Below are 26,186 nucleotides of genomic sequence, written 5' to 3'. Positions count from 1 at the left end.
CAGACTACCCTTTCTGATAAAGCTATGCAAATTTCTGCTACAAAGCTATTTGAATTGAATTTATAGCCCCCTTCATGTATTCCTTTGTGTAAAGGGGCAACACGTAGCTTTATGACCAGAGGCAGAACAACACCATCATCAGGCAGCTCTTGGGATCCCAATGATCAGGGCCCACTGATGCAGATGCCATTCCCATCTATCCCAGTGTAGGCACACAAAGCAGCAGGAACGAAGGGTTGGGAAGACACTGTTTTCACTCTCCTACCGTGCCCCAGACTGGTGCTATGTTGGTGCATTATGGAAACATTACAATGACAAGAGGCTTGGTGGCATCTGCAGCAGATTATGGTCTGCTGCCTGCTGGCAATGAATAGAGGGATCTGCTAGCATTGGGGGAGACCTGGGGGCACCACAGGGGACCCAGTGGAGGGCATTTTACTGGGGGTGCCCTCACGCCCGGCACTGGCCTTGAAACTCCAATACAAAGACGATATAAAATCAGACAAGCTAAATCCACTAACGTATTTCAGTGTATAATTCATGAGGGGAATCACATCTTGTGCACTGACAGTAAAACCCATGTAGGAAGGTGAGGGAGTTGAGGAAGGAGGACAAAAGGAGTGCTTGTGACCGCCTGGCCTGTAGGAGAAGAGAGGAACGTTACCATGGCAGTTACATATCAAAGGCTGAGTCCACAAGGTTGTGACTGAAGCAAGAGAGAACAGTGGTTATTTATGGGCTAACCAGGATTTTTTCTCTTTCCAGAAAGGTAACACCTACATTTTCTTATTTAAAACACAACTCTGGCAGAGTATGTTTTAGATGATGTGAACTGTTAATGTTTCACAATACAACTTGGCTTAAACTGAAATCTGCCTTTTCACATTAGAAATATTGCCTAAGAGGCCTAGACAAACTGTAACTCTTTTGCTTTTGCTTTTGAGAATGAATGAAATGTCATAATTTAAGGAGATTTAAATCTTTCCAACAGAGAAATTTTGTTCTTTGCACAGTCTGAACAAAATGAGGGAATTTTTTTTTTGTATTCTTCCCTTTAATCTTACTTAAAAATTGAACATTGTGATGATTTTGTCCTTATTTGCATTATAGCTGCTTAATTATAAATGCAATTAAAATCCCACTCCACCCTTTGTATTATTGCACTTCTGTAGAGATAGGAAAAACAAGAGAAAACCTGTATTTAGTCAGAAGATTTACTACTTGCCAGGAGAAAGTTCCCATTATCCCAACATTAAAGAAGTTCCTACAGAACGTGTCTACGTTTTCTTCTTCTTGCTTCTCCAGTGGACACTTTCTAATTTTTAAACTAAAGATCTGAAGAGGAACTAAAGGGTCATTCAGTCCCCCTTCCCACAGCCAGGGTAAAGGTGAGGGGAACAAATGAAACCAAAGTGAATAAACTCTAAAGTCTACCTTGCAGGTAGGCAAATTTACCTAGGTTACTGAAAGTATTTTTCTTTCTAGTCATGACAAAGTATATTTGGGGTTTGCATGTCCTTAGCCATCCACTGGAATTATAGGAATGTGTGTGTTCCAAGTCCTCGTCCTAGAGAGAGAGAAAAGGCTCTATACCCATCATATGTCTTCTCTAGGGTCTGCCTATTACTCCCTGAAGCTTTTTGGTAAGTTCTATACTCCAGTCATTTCTCCAGTCAGCTAGCTCTTGGAATGAGAAGGGATGTTCATATATTAATACATGTGAAGTTTTTTCTTCTCCACTTTTAACTGAAGTCAGCTGCAACTAATTGGTGTTGATTAAAATACTTCCACAGAATAGAGAAAGTAACCCCCCCCAAAAAAGTTAAAAACACATTTAAGAACTAAATAAATCCCAGTTATCTGTGGGGTTTTACCCATAGATCTGCTCCCATTTTGCCCTCTTCCAGGTCCAAAACGACCTGTCGATGATTGCACATCAACTGAATGAGCGCAAAATGGTTGCCATCTTTGGTAGCATTTTAATATGTTATACCCATACTGTGTTTTGAAATTAGAGGGGACACTTTCAGAACATAAACATGTAATTTAGGTGCTACATTAGATATATGTGACAGAGCTCAATAAAGGAACAAAGGGATGCCATCCTGTGCTTAATGGTAACTACACCTACTCCATTAATTTCTACTGCATACGGAATCAGAGGCTACAAGTACAACATTGATGTGAAGGACACATCTTAGCAACGGATGTTCATCAGTACTGCATTGTCCACTGTTTATGTCAACACAGCATTTTGCCTCGTTTCTAAAATGGATTTCCTGAAATAGCAAAGAAGAATTAGTTGAGGGTTATTGTTTCAAAAATTACGTTGTTTGAGTTTATTGCATGCTTTGAAGAGGCCATGGGGTAGGCAGAGATGTGTGAGAGGAAGCTGTCTACTGAACAGAGGAGTAAGAAAGCTATACAAACTCCTAAACAAGACTGGATTTTGATGGGGTTATTTATTTGAGAGCTGTGGAAACTTCTAGATGAAGTTGGTCTAGGACAGTGATGGTGAACCTTTTAGAGACCAAGATGGTGAACCTTTTAGAGAGCCAGTGTGGTGTAGTGGTTAAGAGCGGCAGACTTGTAATCTGGTGAACCGAGTTCGATTCCCTGCTCCTCCACATGCAGCTGCTGGGTGACCTTGGGCTAGTCACACTTCTTTGAAGTCTCTCAGCCCCATTCACCTCACAGAGTGTTTGTTGTGGGGGAGGAAGGGAAAGGAGAATGTTAGCCGCTTTGAGACTCCTTCGGGTAGTGATAAAGCGGGATATCAAATCCAAACTCCTCCTCCAAGTGCAAGTGCCCAAACTGCAACCCAAAACCCACTTATCGCAAAGTGCCAACATGGCAATTTAACCTGAATACTGAGGTTTGCGTTTAGAAAAAAACAACTCATACACGCTTGGAGCGTGAGGAGCAGTTCATATGATGCGCTCGGCTGGCTCCACCTGACTCAGTTGAGGGGTGCAGAACAGAGTGGGAGCAGCTGGGCTGGACAGAGGTACAGGTGATGTGAGAAATGTCCTCAGGAGCGCATGGAGAGGTGAATGTATCAGTTGGGAAAAGAATGATATTAAATTATTTTTTCTCATTAACACAAAATGTGAAAAGTCTTTAACAGATGTCAGCGGAACTTCCTCCAAATGACCATGCCTGAGATTATGCCCCCAGATTATTAGACTTCATGATAGAAAACAATATCTTTGTATATTTAGATAAAAAAACGTTTACTACAATTTACAATTTTTTAAAAAAGTAATCTGTGCCACCATTTATTCTGAAGTTTTGATTTATATTTTTTAATTTAAAAACTGTTTAAAAAACAGCTAAACCTGCAATCCCATATACAGTGGTCTTTACTTATGATAAATCATTGCTGGACTGCACAGCAAAATAATCATAATTTTATCACTTTTTCTAAAGATCAGACAAGTACATGTCTCCTTAATGGGATTTCTTTCATTCCAATGAAATGGGCGCATTTGGCTATAAAGTGTAGGTTGCCTTTTGCATGTTCCTTTGAATGTTGTCAGACACTTTTCCTCATTTTTACTATGTCCAGAACTTTTCTCTAGCCATTCTAAACTTGCTGGGTCTTGCTGTGTTTTTCCAATATCTTGGCAGAACTGTTTTAGTAACGACTAGTAAGTCCACTTGGATCAGTTTCTCTTCTCCTTGTACCAAGGGTCAACGGGGTCCTACTTCTCAGAACCAGACATTTTGTCAGGTCGCCAAGGAAATGTCTATGCTGCCACTCTGATTTGCAGTAGCAGCAGCAGCAGCAGCAGCAGCAGCAGCAGCAGCAGCTAGAAAGTTAGAATTATTCTAAGTTTAAAACAATATTTCTATCTGCAATAACAAACCACAGCAACATAGGAATTCTCTTGTCATCTTGCCCAGAATGCCTGGATCTAAAAAAGGACCCCTTTGGCCCTTTCTCAGAGCCCAGGGATCTAGCGTTGGCACCATTCTAGTGATTTACTGTATTTAAAAAGTAAGAGAGGGGGCAGCAGGAGGAGTGGGAGTTCCAGTGTTTGGGGGGGGGATTGGCCAGACCCCACCAAGGGTTCAAGGAAGGGATAAACATAGTGTAATAAAAATGCCACTTTGGGCTGTATTTTTACCCCAAGTGGTTGCAGTGTTCTGTAGTTGACAATACCAGCATACAAATTTGCCTGTATGCAATGTCTTGTTTAGATTGTATTTAATCTAGCTAGAGTAGAATACCAGAGATAAATTACATTGTATTTGGTCTCCACCAATGTTAAGTAGCTACATCACACATAATTATATTTCCAGGCTGTAATTGTTCTGGATATCAGTGAGCAAAACTTATGCCTTACAATAACAGGTGCATAAATATTTGTCTTGCTAACTTGAAAGGTTATCTAAAATTATAGTGCCTCATTTCATTTTAATAAAATATGCACTGCACTTTTTATGCAGTTAGCACACTCATAGAAAATTCAATGTGTATGTATATATTGTATTTTATTCCTTTCCCCTCTCCTTCCATAAATGGTACAGTGAGGCCATGCTAGCAATTGACATATGCCTCTCTAGTAAGTTGCTCAATGCAGATCCAAAAAAGACTAATCTCTAAAGGTGAAAGGAGAGTTCAGTTTCTGGCACTGAAAAATTGCCCTTGGCTTCTGTGGGAGAAGGCTGTAGCTGGTACTCATTAACCTCTTTGCTCAGACTGCCAGGAAAAATAGTAGGGTGTCTTGTTAATGCCACACAAGGAACTAACACATCTGACCCATTTCAGAGAAGGAGAGTGACTTACATTTGATCAACGAGAGCTTCAGCTGGATGGGAACTTGGGATCCACTTTGGGGGAGGGGGAAGTTAGTGATGAATCCCCATCAAGCCTGATGTAGTGATGCCACATGTAGTAACTTAGTTATTTATGTATTAAAATTAATTACATCCTGCCTTGGATGTGAGGTGGCTTACAAGTAATATTAAACTACTTATTTTTTTAATGAACAATGTCAACCTATTACAGGTAGGTAGCCGTGTTGGTCTGCCATAGTCAAAACAAAATAAAAAATAAAAAAATTCCTTCCAGTAGCACCTTAAAGACCAACTAAGTTTGTTCTGAAGAAGTGTGCATGCACACGAAAGCTCATACCAAGAACAAACTTAGTTGGTCCCTAAGGTGCTACTGGAAGGAATGTCAACCTATGAAATATTGTCAGGAACCTTCCCACAGAGCAGTTAGTGGAACATGGGCTTTGGGGCAGGGGGGCAGGAGTCCAGGAGGAGTGGGCATTGAAGTGGCCTTTGGCTACATCCCGCTTTCTCCTGGAGTTCTTCCCACGGGACAGTTGCTAGGAGGTGGCCCTGAGTGGATTCTCTTTCTTCCTCATCTGTAGATTTTTGGTTTTTGTTTTCCAGGATGGCAGAAGCCTTCCACATTTTCAGAATCATTGAGATCCTGGAACAGCTCACTTAATGCTGAAGAGTCTGAGTCCAAAGCTATGACATAAATTAACTTTAGTGTTATCAGAAATGAGTGGAAGTTTTTACAATGAGTTTGGACAAGTCCAGCTCACAGAGCTTGGAGCCTGTGAAATTTCTCTGCAACTCAAACAGTACTGTTTCTGTGCTTGACTCCAGTTATACAGTAGTATTAAAGCATCATGTTGTGTTAATATGACCTTCACAAAAGCTGTTTAAGAAATTCAGCCCAGGTGAGCTTGGCCTGTCTAGCTTGAAATAATGGAATGCAGTAGCACCAAGATAATGGTAAACATAAAATCTTAACTTGCTGCTCATTATTAAATATATATATATATATTTCCTGGGTTCTCTGGACTTAAGTAGGTACTTGCTGACCTAAGGAATACCCCCCCTCCCGTCTGATCCAACTTCTAAATTCAACTTTCATTAATTCCCCATGAAAGTACTTATATCAGAGAAGCTCAGGGCTCCTGACAGTTAGCTCCTGTCAGGTTGAAGGTCCCAAGCAGCTTCCTAACCAATTATTTATGTCCATGTCACTCAACTAGCATATGGGGGGGGAAGTGTTTTACAGGCTGTTACTTTGCTAAAGTTTAGGACAAACACACAAGAAGGGCTTCATCCACAGCAAAATGTGCTGTGGAAAAGCTATTCCTGTTTTGCTACACATATGGCAAGACACTACAACAATGAAACGGCTACTCATATAAACAGAAAGACGGGGCACTGGCAGAAATGATTTTTAGGGCATTAGAGGGAAAACAATTTTGCCCAGAGAAAAGCAAGATGAAGAGAGCGGCAGACATTCTGTCTAAAAAGTAATTTCAGAAGGCCCTAACATATGTATCCAGAAACTCTAACTTGCATCCTTAATGGGATGCTGTATACTGAACTAATAACATATGTATCAAAATGGATGCTGCAGGGCGCAGAATGAAGTCTTGTGCATTTCCTTATTCACTTAAGGAAAGCAGTCTGCCCCTTCAATGACCTCAGCTCTGACCCAAAGGGACTGTCTCTGTTTGAGAGATGATTCATGCCCGCTGCTAACTGAGTTGAATGAAAAGGCTGTATTCAGACTTCAAAGCACTTATCAGTCGGGTTTCCTTCAGATTCTCAGACTGACATGACTGGGTCAGTAACCATGCACTTGCTTTTTAGACAGCAAAGTCCTTTTGCCTTCTCAAGCAAGTCCCTGAAATTTGAATTTTCTTTTTAATGACTTGCTAATTATTGCTGCTAGACTTCTGCTGTAAGAACTGTTATAAAATGGTATAAAATGTTAATCATCATAAACTTGCATCCTAACTAAACAGTCACATGGCGAAGAAGGGCATATTGTTAAAAACAGGCCCTCTAAACAAATAAAAACAATTATTCCTTAAAACACAATCTACCACATTTAAAGGCAACTCTGTGTAAATAATATAATATTATTAGTTGATTAAAGAGGTGTATGAACCCATTATTAATCAAATGCATTGCAAGTGGGATGTGTGGAGTCACATTTTACTCCATGAGTATTACAGATAACAAAATGTTTTGCCATATTGACAATGAAGGACTCTTCACAGTAGCTATGGCAACTGCTAGAAGTGCACCCAAAGTCACGTTGTAGGCCAATGACTGTAGGAATGATTTAAATGGATCATTGTAGTCCTCTGTTAGCTCTGAAATCAGTTTAAATTGGGCATGTTTTTATTTCCATGTCCAGGACTGATTCATTACCCTGCAAAGTAAGTTCTACTTGCAATCATTCTTACCTATGTGACCTCAGGGAGTTTTCAACCGTAAAAGTGAGAATGCATTACAGTTTGTAAAGAGAAGCAGCCCTGTGCTTTTAAATTTTCATCCGTTCCATTCCATCCACAAGAAAATGAGTAAAACTCCTAGATCTGCCAAAAGTCTTCAGGCAGAAGTGTGCCAACAAGTCCTTAAGAATGAAGCTGCTTCAGGGGGGACAGCAGGATGGGGGGGGGCCTGGTGAAGTCCCTGGGAGTGGCCACCTGAGCATTTGATGGCATTGCTTGGGTGGTGGGTTTGCCATTGGTGGGGTTGCCACCAAAGTGGAAGCACCAATAGGCTCTCATCCCTTGGGAACTCCCTTTGGGAGTCTTGAGGCCAATACCTTCCTTGCTGAAGGAAGTTGGATCGTTGGGAAGGCCTTTAAGACACATGTGTGGTTTCCTGCACAGGGTGAGAGCCTGTATGATAGCAGAAAGTTGCCAGATGCCTTCCGAGTGAAAGTCTGTAACTGGCAGAAGGCTGGCCCACCCTGGGTGTGACACAGGATGGGACGGGGAGCAGGTGCTCCCTAGGGTGATAGTGACTGGGTGGGTTTGGTGGACTTTAGTAACACTGTTCCTAATTCTGCCGGATGCCTCCTGGGACAATCAGCTGTGGTAGATTTTGTTGGTAGGCTGCTGTTGTTTGCACAACGTGTTTGGGAGGATTTGGGGAAGGAGGGCCATGAGTGATGTTATCCTGCATTTCAGTGATCATGTGTAGAGGAAGATATAGAGGTCATGTGTAGTGGAAGGTGATAGGTTACTGCGGAAGAGGATGACAAGGCTGTTTATCATCATCATCATCAAACCTTTTATTGGCATCACATACAAACATCCATAACAAATCAATACAGAGTAACCACCTCCCCAGTAGCACAAGACATGTACCAAAAGATGAGGGCAGAGCAGTCTATTGTCATGTCTCTGGGTCTCCAGGAAGAACAGACGTCTGCAATGTATTTCGACGACAGAAAACTAGATATAGATATTTAGCCACTAACTTGGTGAGCTCCTGATCATTCCCCAATAATAGAAAATGTATGACCTCCAACTCTGGTTTCCATTTGGGAATGCAGAGTTGATCAAGGAATTGCTGGCGGAGATCTACATATAGTTTGCATTTAAGAACCATGCCTAAGAACCTTCCCCAAAGGAGGTTTGATGGATTTGAGTTAAACCTGGCCAATGAAAATGCCCTTCTTTCTTGGGGGTTAAGCAAAAAATCAAGATTATTGTGATTAATTTCATGTAAGGCTGTTTATGCTGTGTTCCTCACTAACAGTCCTACCCATGAATGGGTTCCTGGTTGCTACTCTCCTTCAACCCACTGGCAGGAGAAAAAATATTTTATTAAATATTTTAAAATTATTATTATTATTAATTATTAAATTAATGAATTCCATCCACACAGGTCTATATGAGTCATTACCACTATAGGCTTAAAAAACACCAAAACCTAGAGCCTCAAAACAAGGAGCTATCTAGCAAGGGCTATATCACTTTGTGTTGGTTCTGTCAATGGCTCTTTTAATTGTTCTCTCAATTAAGATACAGTAGAATGAGCTTTCAAGGGTGCTTTCAGATGACATGGGAGGAACTGTTTTTAAAAGAAACATTGATTAGCTGAGACAGAGGGAGGCAACAGTCTGGTATAAAATGTAATTGGAATATTTATTTAGGCTCAAGGGATCCCAGAGGAAACAGCTGCCACCAGCTGGGGGAGTTGAGGTACCAAATGCCACTGGTCAGGAACTGCAACTGGAAGCCTAAAAAGGCACCCATCTAATCATACACCCTGCTGATACCACTCCTGCCCCCTCCACTTTTATTTCCTTCTTATGCATAGCTAGACCCTGCTCCAATTCTAGTCCCACATAAAAATTGTATTTATGCATTTATACTACATGCACCAAAATGTGGCTGGGGATATGCATTAACATGCAAATCCACTGGAAACAATATAGTACGGCTAGATTACACCAGTGCTCTGTATTCTGACATACATCAATTTACCTCTTGTGGGATCTGATCCAGTAAATGATACACGCTGAATTCCCCTTCCCTTTCGGGTGCAACACACTCGTGGCAGCTGCACATTCCAAAAGGAAAGAAGTTGCAATTCGAAAGCAAGCTGGATCACCTTCCTCTTCCTGCTAGCCAAAAGCACATGTGTGTGTGTGTAAAGGGCATGCATGGACCCCAGTACTGTTACACACAACAACATCTTGAGTTAAAGGGAAAACATGTCAACTTCAAAGGAGAGCAGTGTGCAGTGACATTTCAGAATAATTGCTCCCCTTGCACAACTTTAAATGAGATTTACATGCAAGATGTCAAAGACAAAAAGGATTTAAAAAGAAGAAGAATCTAAACATGCACACTACCGCTGCAGTAGTATCTTGACAAATTCCAGAAAATGCAAGCTGGCAACACGGTGAAAAGCAAAGAAAATAATGACTACTACAGTAACTCAGAAGGTGGTGGCGGGGTGGGGAGCATCCCTACTCAAAATGTGTTTGAATCATACACTTTTGGCTCCTTTTTCTAGAAAGGTAGATTCTGGAGTTTCTGTTTGCCAAATTCACTAACATAAAACATCCTTTTTTTGGCATTCTTCCAGCATTAGAGGTCTTGCAATAACGAATAACCACTGCAGTTGTATTGATTTAACACCCCCACCTCAAGCACAGGAAGGGGGGGGGAGGCCAATTTTCTGTTGGTTCCAGCACTTTCAAATTGCTATGTTTGTTACCATGAGAACTTGATTAAAATACCGCCTACATGCTGGGGAGGGGGAGGAGAGGCAATATCTTCTTTTAACCTTTAAGTGAGAGCTAGTTCTAGCACACACTTGGTGCATTGCAGTATTTTCACCATCACCATAACGTTCAGCAGTCCAAGGCAGCAAAAATGCCTTGACAGATTTTATTTTGCTGAATGGATTCTCCTGGAAAATATTTAGCTGTCAGAACAGCTTTCAGCCAGCCCTGACACACAATGAGTTTTCATATGCACGCATGTTTCTTTCATACTAACAAAAACACCATTAACACAAGGATCTAATCCGAAAATTACAGATGGGGTTTTCAGCTCCCAAAGGCAATGAGGGTACCAGCGGTATGTGGGTGCACATGTCTAAAAATAACCCAAGAAGCAGGATATATTTGGGATTCTCTTCTTTTTTGCTAATTATTATGCATTCAGCTTTATAAAATGAATTCATAGAATTGTAGTGAATAGTACAACATGAAAGCTTTAATTAACAGATATGGCCAATGATATGTGAAGAAATAAGATACGAACGGTCTTTTAAATTACTAAGGACTACTCCCAAAATGAGTACTTGTAATGCCTGGAGAATCATTATAGATATTGGCCAGAGATAAAAGGGACGACACCCCAATCAGTGTAAACAGGGCAATAAGCTGTGTCGGCTAATTATTAGTCCAACAGCTATCCGGTTTTTCTTTAAGGGACTATTTTGAAAAATATTAAAGCACTTATAATAAAAATTGTTATATGACACTTACCTTAAACAACCAATAAGTACACAGTGTTAATTAATGTTATGCAGTCACTGTTTGTGTGTTTGAAATATACAATGCTAGAAATGCTCTCAAAAAGACTTCAAAACAGCAATAACTCTTAACAGAAAAAGCACTCATTGGCTCAGCAAGTAGCATGATGCCACTAAAGCAGCTCTTCCAAGTTCACAGAATGGTTTCAAGCCATGGAATTTGCCCTCCCTCGTTCATTTCTTTGGATCAGCGGTGGGAAGATGCATGAGTCAGTCATCTCCAAGTATGTCTGTCCTGTAACACACAGAGCAGCATGGCTCTTCCCCATCCCTGCATGTACACTCCACATAGAAAGCAATGGACTGTATTCAGCTACGTTTTAGTCCGAGGCCATTAATAACTTAGGCATGCCCTACTCCCCACTTTATATGTGATTAGGGCAGACATATGAACAGCAGACATGGCTACATCTCTGATGCCTAATTTGGTCCTTAGTAGCCAAGCATTCTTTTGCCCTCTCCACACTCGACATGTGATATAAAAATCTATTCAGAGGCAGAATCAAGCACCCTCTTAACTATGCCAAAGGGAGGAGGATTTCCTCCCCCAGTCCCAGCTTTTATTGAATTCTGATGTTAAGTAAGGAACTTGCAGCAGCTGGTGCCACCTCTGACTGTATAATCCCAGGCTAAACACAGTCTGTGTCCCAATTTTAGACATGTTTGCAGGAGTGGATGATGAGTCAATCTATTAATTTGCATTATTACTATCACTAGCCTGGTCTCCTGTCAATTAATGGAACTAAAGTTGAAGCAAGCCTTCAACTTCTTTCAACAACTTCTCAATGATTGTGCTGAAGATTAACAAAGCAGTTTAAATACCACCTGACTGCATTATTATTATTATTATTATTATTATTATTATTATTCCCTGCCTTTTTCCCTGATGGGACTAAGGCACTTTACAGATTAAAATAAGAACTGCTAAGAACATAGAAAAAATAATTAAAAACAATTAAGCAATGATAGAAACACACACACTTTCATTAAAAGCCGTCAGTTTCCAAAAGCCCGTTGAAATAAGAAGGTCTTCACCTGCTGTCGGAAGGACAGCAAGGAGGGAGCCAATCTAACTTCTCTAGGGAGCAAGTCCCAAAGTTTAAGAGTAGCCACCGGGGAAGCCCTTTGCCACATGTGCCTATGTGACCAAGAGAAGGGCATCCCCCAAAGATCTCAAAACTTGGGTATGAGGGAACATGGTCTTTCAGATAGCTTAGATCTAAGCTGTCTAGGGCTTTATAGGTCATAACCAGCATAACCAGAAATTGTGCCTGGAAAAAGCCAGTGGAGCTGTTCTATTTTTCCCCCCTAAATAAATTTTTATTTTAAATATTTTTTTATGCCAGTGGAGCTGTTCTACCAAAGGAGTCCTATGAGTCCTATAACCAGTACCGGTCAGCAATCCAGCTGCAGCTCTTTGAACCAGCTGAATTTTCTGATCACTTTTCAAAGGTAGCTCCATGTACAGTAATCCAAACGGGCTATAACTAAGGCATGTGTCACTGTGGCCAAATTGGACATCTCACTATGGTATGGAAGCCACATAGGATGGATAACATTTCCCAAAATGACTGGATTTATGTCCCTTTTAGCCTGATTAAACCTTCCCCATTGTTTAAGAATATTCCAAAGTTTTGCTTTCGGGTTGTATACAGTTTTACAGAAGCCTCAACTCAGCTACTTCTGTGCTGTCTGGGTGATGCTCTTAAGGGAGTTGGATGGCATGATTGGAAAGCTGCCTGGGTGGACTGATTAAGGGATGGACACACTTCACATCAGTTTGGCCGATTCCTGCTTGTATCAATGAGGAACCTTTAGTATGTACATCTTAAAATGATAGCAGGTACCCAGGATGAGGAAGAGAAATAGGTTCCCACTATTCATTTTTACTGCACCCCCAGAGGAGTGTGTCGTGGTATTAAAAAATACGTTGGCTCAACTAGTTTTGTCCCTGAGTTTGTTAATAGATAGGTTGGAAGTTCATATTCAAGTTGCGCATGCTAATGATTGTTTGAGGTTTGGGTGGTGGTTTCTCGTGAGTAATGAGGCAGGACTCCGTTACTTTTATTTACAAGTTTAATAGTGCAAATATGTACAGTGCAAAGCTCCAAAATCCACAACCTGCTTTGTCAGTCCCAGATTCCGGAAGTGGCGCTTTTCGGGAGCACCCCCAGCAAAAGAACTTCGGCACCCCAAGCCTCCTCCTCCCCTCTTTGCGTTTCACCCCTCTACGCAACTGGGACAACGGAAGCGTCTTGCTTTCCTCTCTGCTAGCCTGGCGAGGTGAGCGCTGGGGCTCTGTAGCATACTCAAGCCCCCTCCTCGCCTGACTGGTTTCGTGTCTCTCTTCCCTGCTAGAGGACGTCCCGCTTTCCCCACTGGAGGTGTTGCTGCTGTCCCCGCGGTGCTGCGGCTGTCTGTATTTCCACAGCCCCTGCACTGCCCCACTGGGAACTGACGGTTCCCTCGGCAGCCCCTGCCCCTCCCCGCTGGGAACTGACGGTTCCCTGACAGTTTACATATGCTAATGATTTTTTTTAACCCTTGTTGTTGTTCAGTTGTTCAGTCGTGTCCGACTCTTCGTGGCCCCATGGACCAGAGCATGCCAGGCACGCCTATCCTTCACTGCCTCTCGCAGTTTGGCCAAACTCATGTTAGTAGCTTCGAGAACACTGTCCAACCATCTCATCCTCTGTCGTCCCCTTCTCCTTGTGCCCTCCTTTTAATATCACATTTCATGAAATTTCCTTTTAATATCACATTTCATGAAATTTTCCTCCTTCAAGCCATTGCACTGGTGCTAAACAGCAAAGAGTACTACAGGCAATTACACAAAGAAACACCAGCCTCTGTGCTAGTTTGACTTTCAGTCCAAGAATGTGGCCAACCGGCATTAATATTAATATATATCATACAATTGACATTATCTATCACTCCAAAGCTTTACAATTTACAGTTTTGGAGAAAATCTGAAAACAATTTTCCTTTGAATATGAAAGCTTTACCAGGTCAAACACTGACAAAGCATTGTGAATTTTCTTTTGGCAGCACTTTGACTGTGTGGCTAGCATTCATACAACCTCAGAAGAGTTCCTTTGCTCAGAACAGTGCTTGTATGAAATAATTCTCCAGGGATTAATTAACATTGTCATCTTTCCCATAGAGGGGAGGAAAGAGTGAAAAAAGACTTTATTCTCAGACAGAAGGTCATTGTTCATTAAAATATGTTTATTCATTTAAATGTATGTACGAACATTGCACTTTCTCCCTACAACTCAGCTATTAAAGGCAGCAGAGCCCTCTCTAATCTAGACATGCTCCACATTTAGTAAGAACCGGCCCATTCATGGTCACTTTGCATCTATTTTTCACCCATGTAATTCTGATTATTCATCATGTAAATGTATGTTGACTTAAGAATGAAATACAATTTGCATTTGGGGGATGGCAGCATGCCAGATTAAGACTGGCTAGGGAAATCGGTAATGATTTTAATAATAATAATAATAATAATAATAATAATAATAATAATAATAATATAAGCCTGCTGCTTCTTGCATATTTACCAGTTTATTTTAGAAGTATACCTGACAATGCTGCTTTCTGGTTGCAGCTCTCTCTGAGCAGTATACAACCAAAGTAGAACAAATTTGGAAGAGTTTTATTAATACAATACATCACATTTTAGAGATGATTTTCCTTCCCCTACATCAAACCCAAAAAGTTCAGTTGGCTCATAGTTTATTGGAAAGACACTGATTTGCTTCTAAAAGTGTAAAACCATAAGACAGTCTAATGCATCCTGAAACAGAATGCTCAGTGTTTAGATTAGTCCTAGGCTACATGCACCTTTTAAAGCACATAGAATCATAGAATCATAGAGTTGGAAGAGACCACAAGGTCCATCCAGTCCAACCCCCTGCCAAGCAGGAAACACCATCAAAGCATTCCTGACAGATGGCTGTCAAGCCTCTGCTTAAAGACCTCCAAAGAAGGAGACTCCACCACACTCCTTGGCAGCAAATTCCACTGCCGAACAGCTCTCACTGTCAGGAAGTTCTTCCTAATGTTTAGGTGGAATCTTCTTTCTTGTAGTTTGAATCCATTGCTCTGTGTCCGCTTCTCTGGAGCAGCAGAAAACAACCTTTCACCCTCCTCTATATGACATCCTTTTATATATTTGAACATGGCTATCATATCACCCCTTCTTAACCTTCTCTTCTCCAGGCTAAACATACCCAGCTCCCTAAGCCATTCCTCATAAGGCATTGTTTCCAGGCCTTTGACAATTTTGGTTGCCCTCTTCTGGACACGTTCCAGCTTGTCAGTATCCTTCTTGAACTGTGGTGCCCAGAACTGGACACAGTATTCCAGGTGAGGTCTGACCAGAGCAGAATATAGTGGTACTATTATTTCCCTTGATCTAGACGCTATACTCCTATTGATGCAGCCCAGAATTGCATTGGCTTTTAAAGCTTTTTTTATTCTTTCTGTCAAAGAATTCTGGGCACTAGACTGAGTTTGTCTGTCAACATAGGTTGAAAAATTAGAGAATTCCTATCAAAGAAACATGCTACTTACATAACACTATCCCAGAGTAATTGTAGCCCACCTGCCTTATCCTAATTACAGAATGCTAAAACATAAACATATGCACTAAATCTTTGTGAGTCTTTAGTTGCAGTGACGTGTGTAGTGCCAGACAGCGGCTTAGGGAGATGGCAAAAGGGGATGGAACAGAGAATGGAAGAAAAGAGCAAAGAGGCAGCCTTGCCCCCCCCCCTCCAGCTAGCCCTAAGCTGACCTATATCTACCCTCCCACTGGTGGGGGAAGAGAAATGAAGAAGAGAAACTTTATCCCCTTTGTCTCCCTCCTGCACTACCACTGAGAGAAGGAATGAGACACAAATAGGCTTCTCCAGGAAGCCCCCCCCCCCAAAAAAAATAGGCCAGCAGGGGTCATATCAGCTTGCCTTGCAGGACTTGACTCTTGAGTCCCACACCCACCCGCCTGGGGCGACCTGTTCGGCACAGGACAGAATTGAGGAGCGCCTCCTTTACACTCAGAACAATAGACACGTCCCATGCAAGGCGTGGACACAACAGAGACTTTGGAAGCTGCTTCCCTCAAGTCCTGGGTGCTCAGAAGGGGTGGGGCAGTGCTGTGGCCAAGGCTGGGAATGGGAGCTGGTAGAGTCCAGGGACACCCTGTTTCCTTGGACCTGGAGAAGTAGGACACAGTTGCCCTTTGATCTGCTTGGACACAGCCAGTTGGCTCAGCAGCCAAAGAGGGATAGTTCGTCTGATGGTGACTAGCTCCCCTTCATCATCTGCTGCTGCCGCCACCAAGAGAAGGAAGCCTGTGCAGGGGCAGGGGCGAGGGGGCATGAATCCGCAGGAGAGGGGGCAACAGTGTAGACTTTTGTCCCCATGCTAAAATGTTTACCTCTGGCACTGCACATGTGTAGACTGTAGAGACAGTGTACATGACCAGTGTTGTCTGTTCAGACCTTGAATACTGCATTCAGGCTATAATGAGTGTAGAGGTTTTATAAAACAGGGCTATACACAGCATTATTGAGGCTCAAAGGATAGGCCTGCAATAGAGTTTCTCTTAGTCCAAAGGAAGAGGAGTAAGAGGGGGAGAAGTTTGGAGACTCAGCCATATTTAAGCGGCCATACAGTTAGTTCACTGTGCTTGAATATAACACAGATCAATTTACAACCTCAGTGATAAGTACGCCTTCGTATTTCTTCACATTTGACTGAATACTCAGCTGGCCCAGTGAGAACAGTTCATTCCCCCCCCCCCCAGAAGTGTAATTCTATCAAGAAGCCCAAACACCTATAAATACAGCTGAACCAGAAGAAAACCAGAATAAGTGAGGTGGGCATGCCATTCCTTTCTAACAGCAAGCACATATAGATTCCAATGTCAAATTGACAGTTACCCACATCTCCCCCAAATAAACACATCTACTGTTGCAGGGCCAATGAGAACGTCACTTCACATTTATGTCTTGTCTCCCTTATGTCTGTCTTACAGTATCCTCAGGCATAGAGAATGTAATAAAAAGTTCATCTTATAAAATACACTTCTCTATCTTTCTCCAGCATTTCAAACTTCATAAATGTCATAGCATTATTAGGTATCATAGTCCTCTCCCTCTACCCCCCACAACAAAAGTTGCTTTTGCTTTCAATTAGCTTGGGTGGTATTCAACTAAGTTCTACTCAGAGCAGGAACATTCAAGTTAATGAACATGAATATGTTAGGCCCATTAATTTCACTAGGACTACTCTGCGAAAACTTAGCTGAATACCACCACTTTTTATGAATCCTTAATATTGCTAAGGTATATAGCATTTTGCTAGAAATCATGCCTGTCTGACAGAGGTCGCCTAACACATTCAGCACTTGCTTGCTAGGAGAGAGGGGAGAGAGAGAAAGAGAAGACTTGGGTGATCAATAAGCCATACTGTCCACTTCCACGTCAATAATGCTTCTTATTCATTCTAGTCACTAGCACAACACTGTCCCTCTTTTGTCTAGGTTTTGTTTAGTTGAGGCTTGGGGTGGGATACAGCCTCAACGCTCAGAGGTGATGTTTGGCAGAATCTGGGAAGGGCAGAGCATAGCTTTGTCTGGTGGCTCTGAATGTTGGAGACTGATGAACAAGCATGCAGAACTAACAGCCAAAAAGGAATTTAAAAAAACACCAAAACAAAACCAAGCCAATCTGCTCCTTATTTCTGTCCCCTCAGCCTGAGGTTTTAGCTCTTCCTTTCAGAGATGGGCATTGTTGGGCAGCTGCCAAGGCCCACTCCACTGCCAACGCCTGGAGCCCTGCCCCAGGTGAAGCTCTTCCTTGCACTAACGGCCTGTTCACCTGCCTCCTCTGTGTAAACGAGCGACAAAAACAAGGAAAAACAGCAGCAGCAGCCTCTGCTTGTCTTGCCCTCTGGGTTGGTGATGCAAATTGGGTCCAGAGGGAAATGGCAAGCGGACAGAGAGCTGTGTCAATGACAAGGAAGAGGTGGATTCACTCAGGCAACAGGACCCACTGTGAGGGCATGTTGCTCATGGACTAAAACAGACACTGCTTCTCTTGAAGACCCTGGGGAAGGGGTAAGCTAAAACCCTGAAACTTCAGGTCAAACTCTGGGATCCTGAACTTTCTACTCTTGGCTGGTTTTTGTTCTCCCTGTTATCTTGACTTCTCATACAAGGGACTGTCTTATAGAGCATCAGACAATTGCTCTACATAACAGGGTTGACAAACTCGGCCTTAAAAGGTTAGGAGTTGTCTGGCAACTGTAACTTCTCCCATTATCAAACTGTAAATTCTCCCATCATCAAACTTGTAAACCAGTTTGAGATTTTTTATTTAAAATATGAAGTGGCATACAAATTAAATGAAATTAATAATAATAATAATAATAATAATAATAATAATAATAATAATAAAACTGCATATTGGGTATGGGGAGCATTTATCTATCCAACTTAGCCTTGTATGCCCATCCAAGACAAGATTTGGCAATAAAATTAGGATAATGCACAGAATCGAAGAGTTGGAGAAGGCCTTGTTGGCCATCTTCTAGACCAACTTCCTGCTTCTTGCTAGGGTATCCCCAACAGATTCCTGGCTGGCCTCTGCTTTCCAAAAGCTCTCTGGATCAGAAAGGTGGATATTTATGGGGCATTTTGAAAAATAAAAAATAGGTTTCAGTTCAAACTCCCTTTTGGAAGAAGAAGAAGAAGAATTAGAATTAGAAGAAGAAGAAGAAGAAGAAGAAGAAGAAGAAGAAGAAGAAGAAGAAGAAGATTGTCATTATTGCATGTGTGTTAGGAGCTGACGTCAAGAGGTTAGCAGGAAGATGTAGAGCATCCACTGACTGGAAATGAAGCAGTATGTCTGCCCCAAAACCTTCGCAGGAGCAAACAGTACTGAAAGCACCCCAGTACTATCCTGAGCGGGGACTACTATTGAAGAGCACTCACTACTGGGGAGCGGGTGGCACTGTGGTCTAAACCACTGAGCCTCTTGGGCTTGCTAATCGGAAGGTTGGCAGTTTGAATCTGCCCAACAGGGTGAGCTCCTGTTGCTCTGCCCCAGCTTCTGTCAACCTAGCAGTTCGAAAGCACACCAGTGCAAGTAGATAAATAGGAACAGCTGTGGTGGGAAGTTAAAAAGCGTTTCCATGCACTCTGGTTTCCGACACAGTGTTCTGTTGCGCCAGAAGTGGTTTAGTCGTGCTGACCACGTGACCCGGAAAAGCTGTCTGCGCACAAACACCAACTCCCTCAGTCTGAAGCTAGACAAGTATTTCACACAGTGTCATGGACAAATAATGGTGCAGTGATACCCACACACCTTCTAAACCCTATTTAAAAGGCAAATATCTGGCTTGAAAAGCTTTATAATCAAGCTTAAGCAGAACATGTTGAGGAAATCTTCACTCAATATGAAGTTGGACACATCTTGCCCACATACTGATTAGACTCTAATTCCACTTCCCCCACTAAATACCCTTCAATCAATGCTTTTGCTCTGCAGTGTTAAATCCTTCATAATAGATGTGCAAGTTAAGCAATAAATAAATAAACCCAAAATACTCACCAAAAGATATTAACTGTGTCAAACTGTCATGCTACGAGTAGATGCTTAAATCATCTTGCTATCCTGAAAAGATTTACCTGGAACTTGTCCTAGATTTTAAGCTAACTGTTGTCATGTGAACCTGTCCAATTTTGTTATGAATGGTTCATCTTTATTCATAATTTGCCATCTTGGTTTATATAAGATAGTGCCTGAGTATTATTATTATTATTATTATTCCTACTACAATTTAGCAATCTCTTTCTAAACAACCATATCAAGGTGAAACAATGTAATTTATACATAAGATAATTAACAGCAATTAAAAACACGTTTAAAACAAGAATATATTTAAATACATTTAAACAAGAATGTCTTCCAACTGCTTCCAGAAAGTGCACATAGTGGGTGCCTATCATATCTCAACAGGGGCAGCCAAGTTGTTCTGGAGTGGGGCTTCTGAGATCTTTGGGACTTATAAGTAAAATGCCTATGCCTCCCAGTTTGATAGCGGGGGGAACACATTTTTAGGTCTTACTGTACAACCCTGTATACGTCTACTGACGTCTACTGATAAAGTATCAGCAGATGTGGAGCTAGCTGCTCTGGCACCCAGAGCGGCGCACATGCTGTGTGTCCCAGCGGGGCGCTGCCCATGTCAAGTGGCCCAGGAGGGCACTGCCCACAGCGAGCAACCCAGAGGGGCGTGTCACCCCCCTCAGGGATATCACCCAGGGCGAACCACACCCACCGCACCCCCTTCCTCTGCCAGTGAGTATTAGTGATTTCAGTGGGACTTACTCGCAAGTAGGTGTGCACAGGTTTGCAGTCCCAAGAAGAAAATGTCTTAAGCATATGCAACAAATATCATATATATATAATGTTTATCCCTTTTTAGTCTTTCCTTCATCTTCTTGGAAGTATAGCCTTGAGTCTTCCTCATAGGCTTTGAAGACACTTTTGGGGGGGGGGGGACTCTGGTGCCCAAAACATTACTGTTGCCGGCGAGGAGAAAGGAAATGAGGTTGAGAGTCAGTTATCATTAACTCCATTCCCACCGGGCCGTTCTGCCCCAGGAAGCCCATGGGGTGTTGTTGAAAGCAGCCAGCTGCCACTTTCAGGGGCAGCAAGGCTTTTGCTTATTTGCCAAAAATAAATGAATTAATAAAGTTAAACCAGGTAATGGCTATAGTGCAGCTTGGTTTGGAGGCTGTTTTTTGACATGCTACTCTTTGCTGATCCATTTTGTTGTCTTGAATTGTTTGGACTATTCTATGAGTTTAATATGCGCAACTCACTCTTGGACACATTGTTTATTTATATCATTGTATCCCAAAATTGTAGTATAAATTTTGTTTTCCAGGGTGCCCAACAATATAGCTAAAATATAACATGACAAAGGCGAAGTATAAGGAACTTGACATACCAAATCTGCCCATTGGTTAAAAATATGGATGATTAACATCTGGGAGCCTAGGATTGCATCCCACCAAGTCATCCTGTCATAACAAGGACTTCTGACTGTACAATGGGACTTCCTCTCCCCTCCATGTGCACCCCCCAAAACTGCTCCAGATGATGGTTGGGAATGGGGATATCCATAACAGACTGGAAGGGTACAAGGGCATGAAGGGAGAGGGAGAGGACATTCTATAGTACAGGTGGGGGTCTTTGAGCTAATGGGACAACTTTGTTGGATACATGCCTATAAATCAGTGTGGAACCTAAATGACCGTAATGTAAATGCAAGTCTCCTTGGGGAGCAAAATAAATGCTCAAGCTGCATTGTGAGGATAAAATAAAGAAGAGTTTTAAAATAAAACAACAGCAAGATAAACTGGCTTACCTATTTATGTGGGTAGTACCAATCGAAGGTTCCTCTGCTCCGTTTTCAGGACACCAATAAAAGCCTCAGTTGCCTGTAAATGAATGGATAAATTTGAATAAAGATTTCCTGCGATAAACAGATACGCTTCATTTCATTCAGAAACAAGTAATTTACAAAATGTTTATTATTATCTGGACAATATACTGAATGGATACAGCTCAGTTGGTAGAAGAAGAAGAAGAGTTTGGATTTGATATCCCGCTTTATCACTACCCGAAGGAGTCTCAAAGCGGCTAACATTCTCCTTTCCCTTCCTCCCCCACAACAAACACTCTGTGAGGTGAGGGGGGCTGAGAGACTTCAAAGAAGTGTGACTAGCCCAAGGTCACCCAGCAGCTGCATGTGGAGGAGCGGAGACACGAACCCGGTTCACCAGATTACGAGTCTACTGCTCTTAACCACTATACCACACTGGCTCTGGTAGAGAATCTCAGGGTTATGGGTTCGAACCCGATGTTGGGCAAAAGATTCCTGCATTGCAGGGGGGTTGTATTAGATGACCCTTGTGTTTCCTTCCAACTCTACAGATTTGCCTCTAGGTCATTTTCATTCTGGAGTCCACTTCTGTGTACCGGTATTTTTGATGAGTACTTTTGCTGGCCTGGCTTGAACCACATAGGTTTGCTTTATCAGAAATATGATTTATCAGATAACAGACAAGTTGGTGGGCTTTAGTAACTCGTGTTCTCTGTTTGTCAGTCACTATAATCACAACAGACTGGTTTTTTCAAATATTGTTGGGGCAAATGACATTTTACCCAACAGTCTTGCCTATACCCATAAAGTGCAACTTCTTTGCACAGCTACCGATTTAGTGGGTGGCCTTTGCTCACACCTTCCCGCACCCCAGCATCAGTTCTGCAAAAAAGGGACAAGCAACCTCACATGGACGTTGCGAAGGTAAGCAAGATTTTTTTTTAAAAAAATCACCTTCCACTTAGACAATGAAACACACTTTGCAATAACTCCTCATAACCGATGTATGGTTGCAAGTTTGGAGGAGTTGATACGTTTAATGTTATTGGGAAATGGTGATGTTTACTTTGAAGCTAGCTTGTTTTTGGGTTGTTGTTTTTTTGAAGAGCCTCCTAAAAAGCATGCTTTGCACATCACGGATTTTAGGTGTGTATGTAAATCATTCTAAATGTGCACCTAAAGCATGACTCCAACACAATTTTGGAAACGTGTGTCTCATGCAGGTACAGAGAGCCAGGATTACTGAGTGAGCACTTGGCAACAACCTGGATTTGATCTTGATGTCTTATAGTATGCAAAATGTTGTTCGTGATCTCTCATTTGTTATACATTTCAAAACTGGTTCGCATTGGCACAAACAGCTCATGCTGCGGGAGGGTACTGTTTTTCAGGGAAAGAACAAACCTGTGTGCATCGTGGGGAACAGGCGGCTGTTTTCCCCAGAGAGCCTTGAATGGGGAAGCCTTATAACAAACATTATGACAGCAAGGCTGCTACCATCTTTCTGCAAAGCCCCCCAGTAAAAGGCCCCAGTCATCTCAATGCAGTAATTAGCTGCATTATAATGAGCTGCTTGGAATCGAGACTCTAGCTCACATTGATTTGTAACACCCATCCATGGTATGCAGAGGAATTTTAAAACAAATTAATTAAGCTTCCTCTGGCTCAGCAGAATGATCAATACAGCGGAGACATCTGAGTGCCTTCAGCATTAGCAGCCTTGCCATGCCTTCTGATGTGCCACTGCAGCAAAAAAAAAATTCAACATGGTTTAGCTCAGGGGATACGCGCAAGTAGCTGCATAAATAGTTATTAGCTGAAGAGGTGGCTATTAGGCACAGATATAATCCAAAGCACAGTAAGATCTGCAGCTTCTAAATGATCCAGATAATAAGAAAAAGATTAGGTTTGCTTGGTCCAGTTATTTTGTAAGAAATGAAACAAACCAATTAACATTTGTAACCCCCCCCCCCAAGGCCAGGTCTGATTTTAAATGGCTTAAAGCTATCTGGAAACCTAATTAAACCTAATTTACATATTACAGGCATAGCATTCACCTAATATGGGGCTGCTACAGATGTCAGGATTAACAAAACCATCCAGGACTAATACTAATACTAATACTAAAACCTGCCAGGACTAATACCTTTGCTTTTAAGCAGTTCATTGTGTTTATGTCCCTGTACCGGTAAATCTCAGAATAAATTTTTCTTTCCTAATGTTTCTTAGGTCTGGTGCATGCATGCACGCACACACACACACACAATAGCCCTACCCAGACTTTCTCTAATCCCCCATTCAATTAGAATCACATGAGTGTGAATGGGATGAGCATGCTAGCTCTGCCCCATCCTCAGTTCCACCCTTCTCATTTTCCATTAGTCGGAGGTGAACTGCTGGAGGCAGTGGGGAGCCTGCAGTCCTTTTGTAGACTCCCTATGTAATAGAGACGCCTGGAAGATCAGTATGCCAAATTACACAAGGATCCCCCACAAGTAGAAGGCTACCCCTCCAACTCCCAGAGGGGCAGCAATGAGGGGCAGAGCTAGTGGACTCACCCCCCCCTCGCATTTGTGTTATTATACCTGGGAAGGGGGGGTGAGAACACCTGAATAAGGCTTATGTAGCAGCTTCCATGTGTGAAGGGGTATAATGGGCTGTATGCAGTGTAGTACTAAGAAAATCATTAGGCAAGCAGAATGACTTGTTTGCGAAATGGAACTTTCCTCCCTCTGGAGCAGATTTGGATATACTGCAGGACATGCACAGTGGCAGAGAATAGCTCCAATAAAGGGCATTCTACAAAATAATAACAATTAAAGAGTGTGTGGATACCCTAGAGCAGCGATTCTTGAAGTGTGATGTGGGAGTTCCATTCATTTGGTATGCAGAAAGATTTGCAGAACAGTTGAGAATATCTGCACTTGATTTTTCTTCTTCTGATAACAGAGATCAATGGGAGGCGGGAATTTTCATAATATGACACTGGTAGACTCTACTAATTTTCCCCTAAAACTCTACAAAGTACAGGGGCACTTTTCAGTGGCCTGACTTAGGGCCTATGGTTTTTTTGAATTTGAAATTTGAATTTGAATTTGAAATACTTTATTGTCACTTGTACAACTTGTATACAGGTACAGTGATATTACATTGGTGCCCCGCTAGATGAATGCCCCGCTAGACGAAAAAGTCTATGGGGCTGCCTCGCAAGACGAAAAATTTTCGTCTTTTTTTTTCGTTTTGCGGAGCGCGGCTGCCATTGCCGCTCCGCAAGACGAAAAACCCGCTAGACGAAAATTTTCGCAGAACGAATTATTTTCGTCTAGCGGGGCACCACTGTACACTATAAAATTTTCATAATGCAATACCGATTGTGCTGTGGGTGAAGAATTTTTTTAAAGTCGTCTACTCTACTGAAACCACCTGCACTTTTGAAGTAGTGTGCAAATAGAGAAAGAAAGTAAAAATGAAAACCACTGTCCTTATCCGTTTCACCAATGCTTTAAAAATTGCTGTGTCTCCCCGCTGCCACTCTTCAGATCAAATCTGACATGCCGCAGGATTTAGTTTTACTTACGATTTTAACTTCTGGTTTGAGATCAACAGTGCAGAAACACTCCAATGAGAGAAAATTTAATCTATCAGATTAATATAGAAGAAGCTTCACACAGTTTGGTCACTGCCATCCAAACCAATGTAATAATTGTTGCATAAATTATGCTTGTTCTTTGCAATTATTGCCCACATGATATAAATGAGGAGCTGAGGAAGATGTTGAAACTTATAATTAACGTGGGGCACTTACAAATGCTTTGTAGAGAGCAGCATGGCAGAGTTGTCATTAAAATTACATCTCTCTGAAATAACAACGTGCTTTGCTTTGTAGCCACTCAGGCAGGGGTGAGTCTTGAGGGTTGTTTTGCTGATCCTGTCAAGAGGAATAATTTTAATACACTGCTTGAAAGATGTGCCACCTGCTATTTTATTATCTGTAATTTATGATGCAACGAGTGCTTGTAAATTCTTACAACACTTTATGAGACCAATAAAATCAAGAGCATGGGACTTCTCTCCCATTTCCTGGTTTGCCACCAAGCTGAACAGCTTAGGATACAATCCCAAATCAATGTGAATGGTTTCTACGTGTGATTGAGCCTAATGTGCAAAAGGAAAAAGTCCCTGTTGCTGATTTGGAGCTTCTCCACTCTACATCACCGTAGAGTCTGCAGAAGTGCAGGACCTGATGCAAGCTAGGAGTGAAGGTATTACATGCTCGAAGAACACATTAGTTCTTTCTTTTTCAAAAGGAAACAATGGCTCAACTCTCATGTCACACCACCATAGTCCACACTAGTCACAGCTGGGAACCCAAACTATGGGTGATGGTCACTGCTAGTCCTACTGAGAGTACACTCACTGAATTTAGGTTCATTAATTTCAATGGGTCTACTCTGTGCAGGATTTGATTGAATTCAGTCCTATAATCTGAAAGCCTGGATATGCAGGCAAACCATGGGTTATAGCTGCCTTTCTAGTTTTATATTCCATCAGCTCAGCATTCCTACCCCTATCGCACAGGGTCTTCTGGAGGCGGAGCAATGATCAGGACTATGCTTTTTCCAACTCTGAGAACACTTCAAACTGTGAAAGCATTAACATTCACTGAGAGCATATGGCCTTTGTCATGTACATATAGCTTGGCCTGTTACTGCACTATGGCTGCACAGACAAACAAGATGTATGTGGAAACAAAATAGGAAATGCACACTTCTTCAGAAGAAGTGTGCATGCACACGAAAGCTCATACCAAGAACAAACTCAGTTGGTCTCTAAGGTGCTACTGGAAAGAATTTCCTATTTTGTTTCGACTATGGCAGACCAAC

At 42.0% G+C, this 26,186-nt stretch overlaps 1 protein-coding gene across 38 annotated transcripts in view; it reads right to left on the bottom strand.

Annotated features, from left to right (window-relative positions):
• MAP2 (microtubule associated protein 2) overlaps positions 1-26,186 on the bottom strand; it is a 186,709-nt gene that overhangs the window by 92,396 nt on the left and 68,127 nt on the right. For all 38 annotated transcript variants that reach the window (XM_033170369.1, XM_033170438.1, XM_033170504.1 and 35 more), the window contains one exon: positions 21,286-21,358. The gene's annotated coding sequence lies outside the window, so the exon portion shown is untranslated. The remainder of the gene's footprint in view (positions 1-21,285; positions 21,359-26,186) is intronic.

The sequence above is a fragment of the Lacerta agilis genome, chromosome 1 (genome assembly GCF_009819535.1).
Source record: "Lacerta agilis isolate rLacAgi1 chromosome 1, rLacAgi1.pri, whole genome shotgun sequence".
Lineage (NCBI taxonomy): Eukaryota > Metazoa > Chordata > Lepidosauria > Squamata > Lacertidae > Lacerta > Lacerta agilis.
The sequence above is the reverse complement of the archived record's forward strand: the minus strand, read 5'-3'. Positions and strand labels throughout refer to the sequence as shown.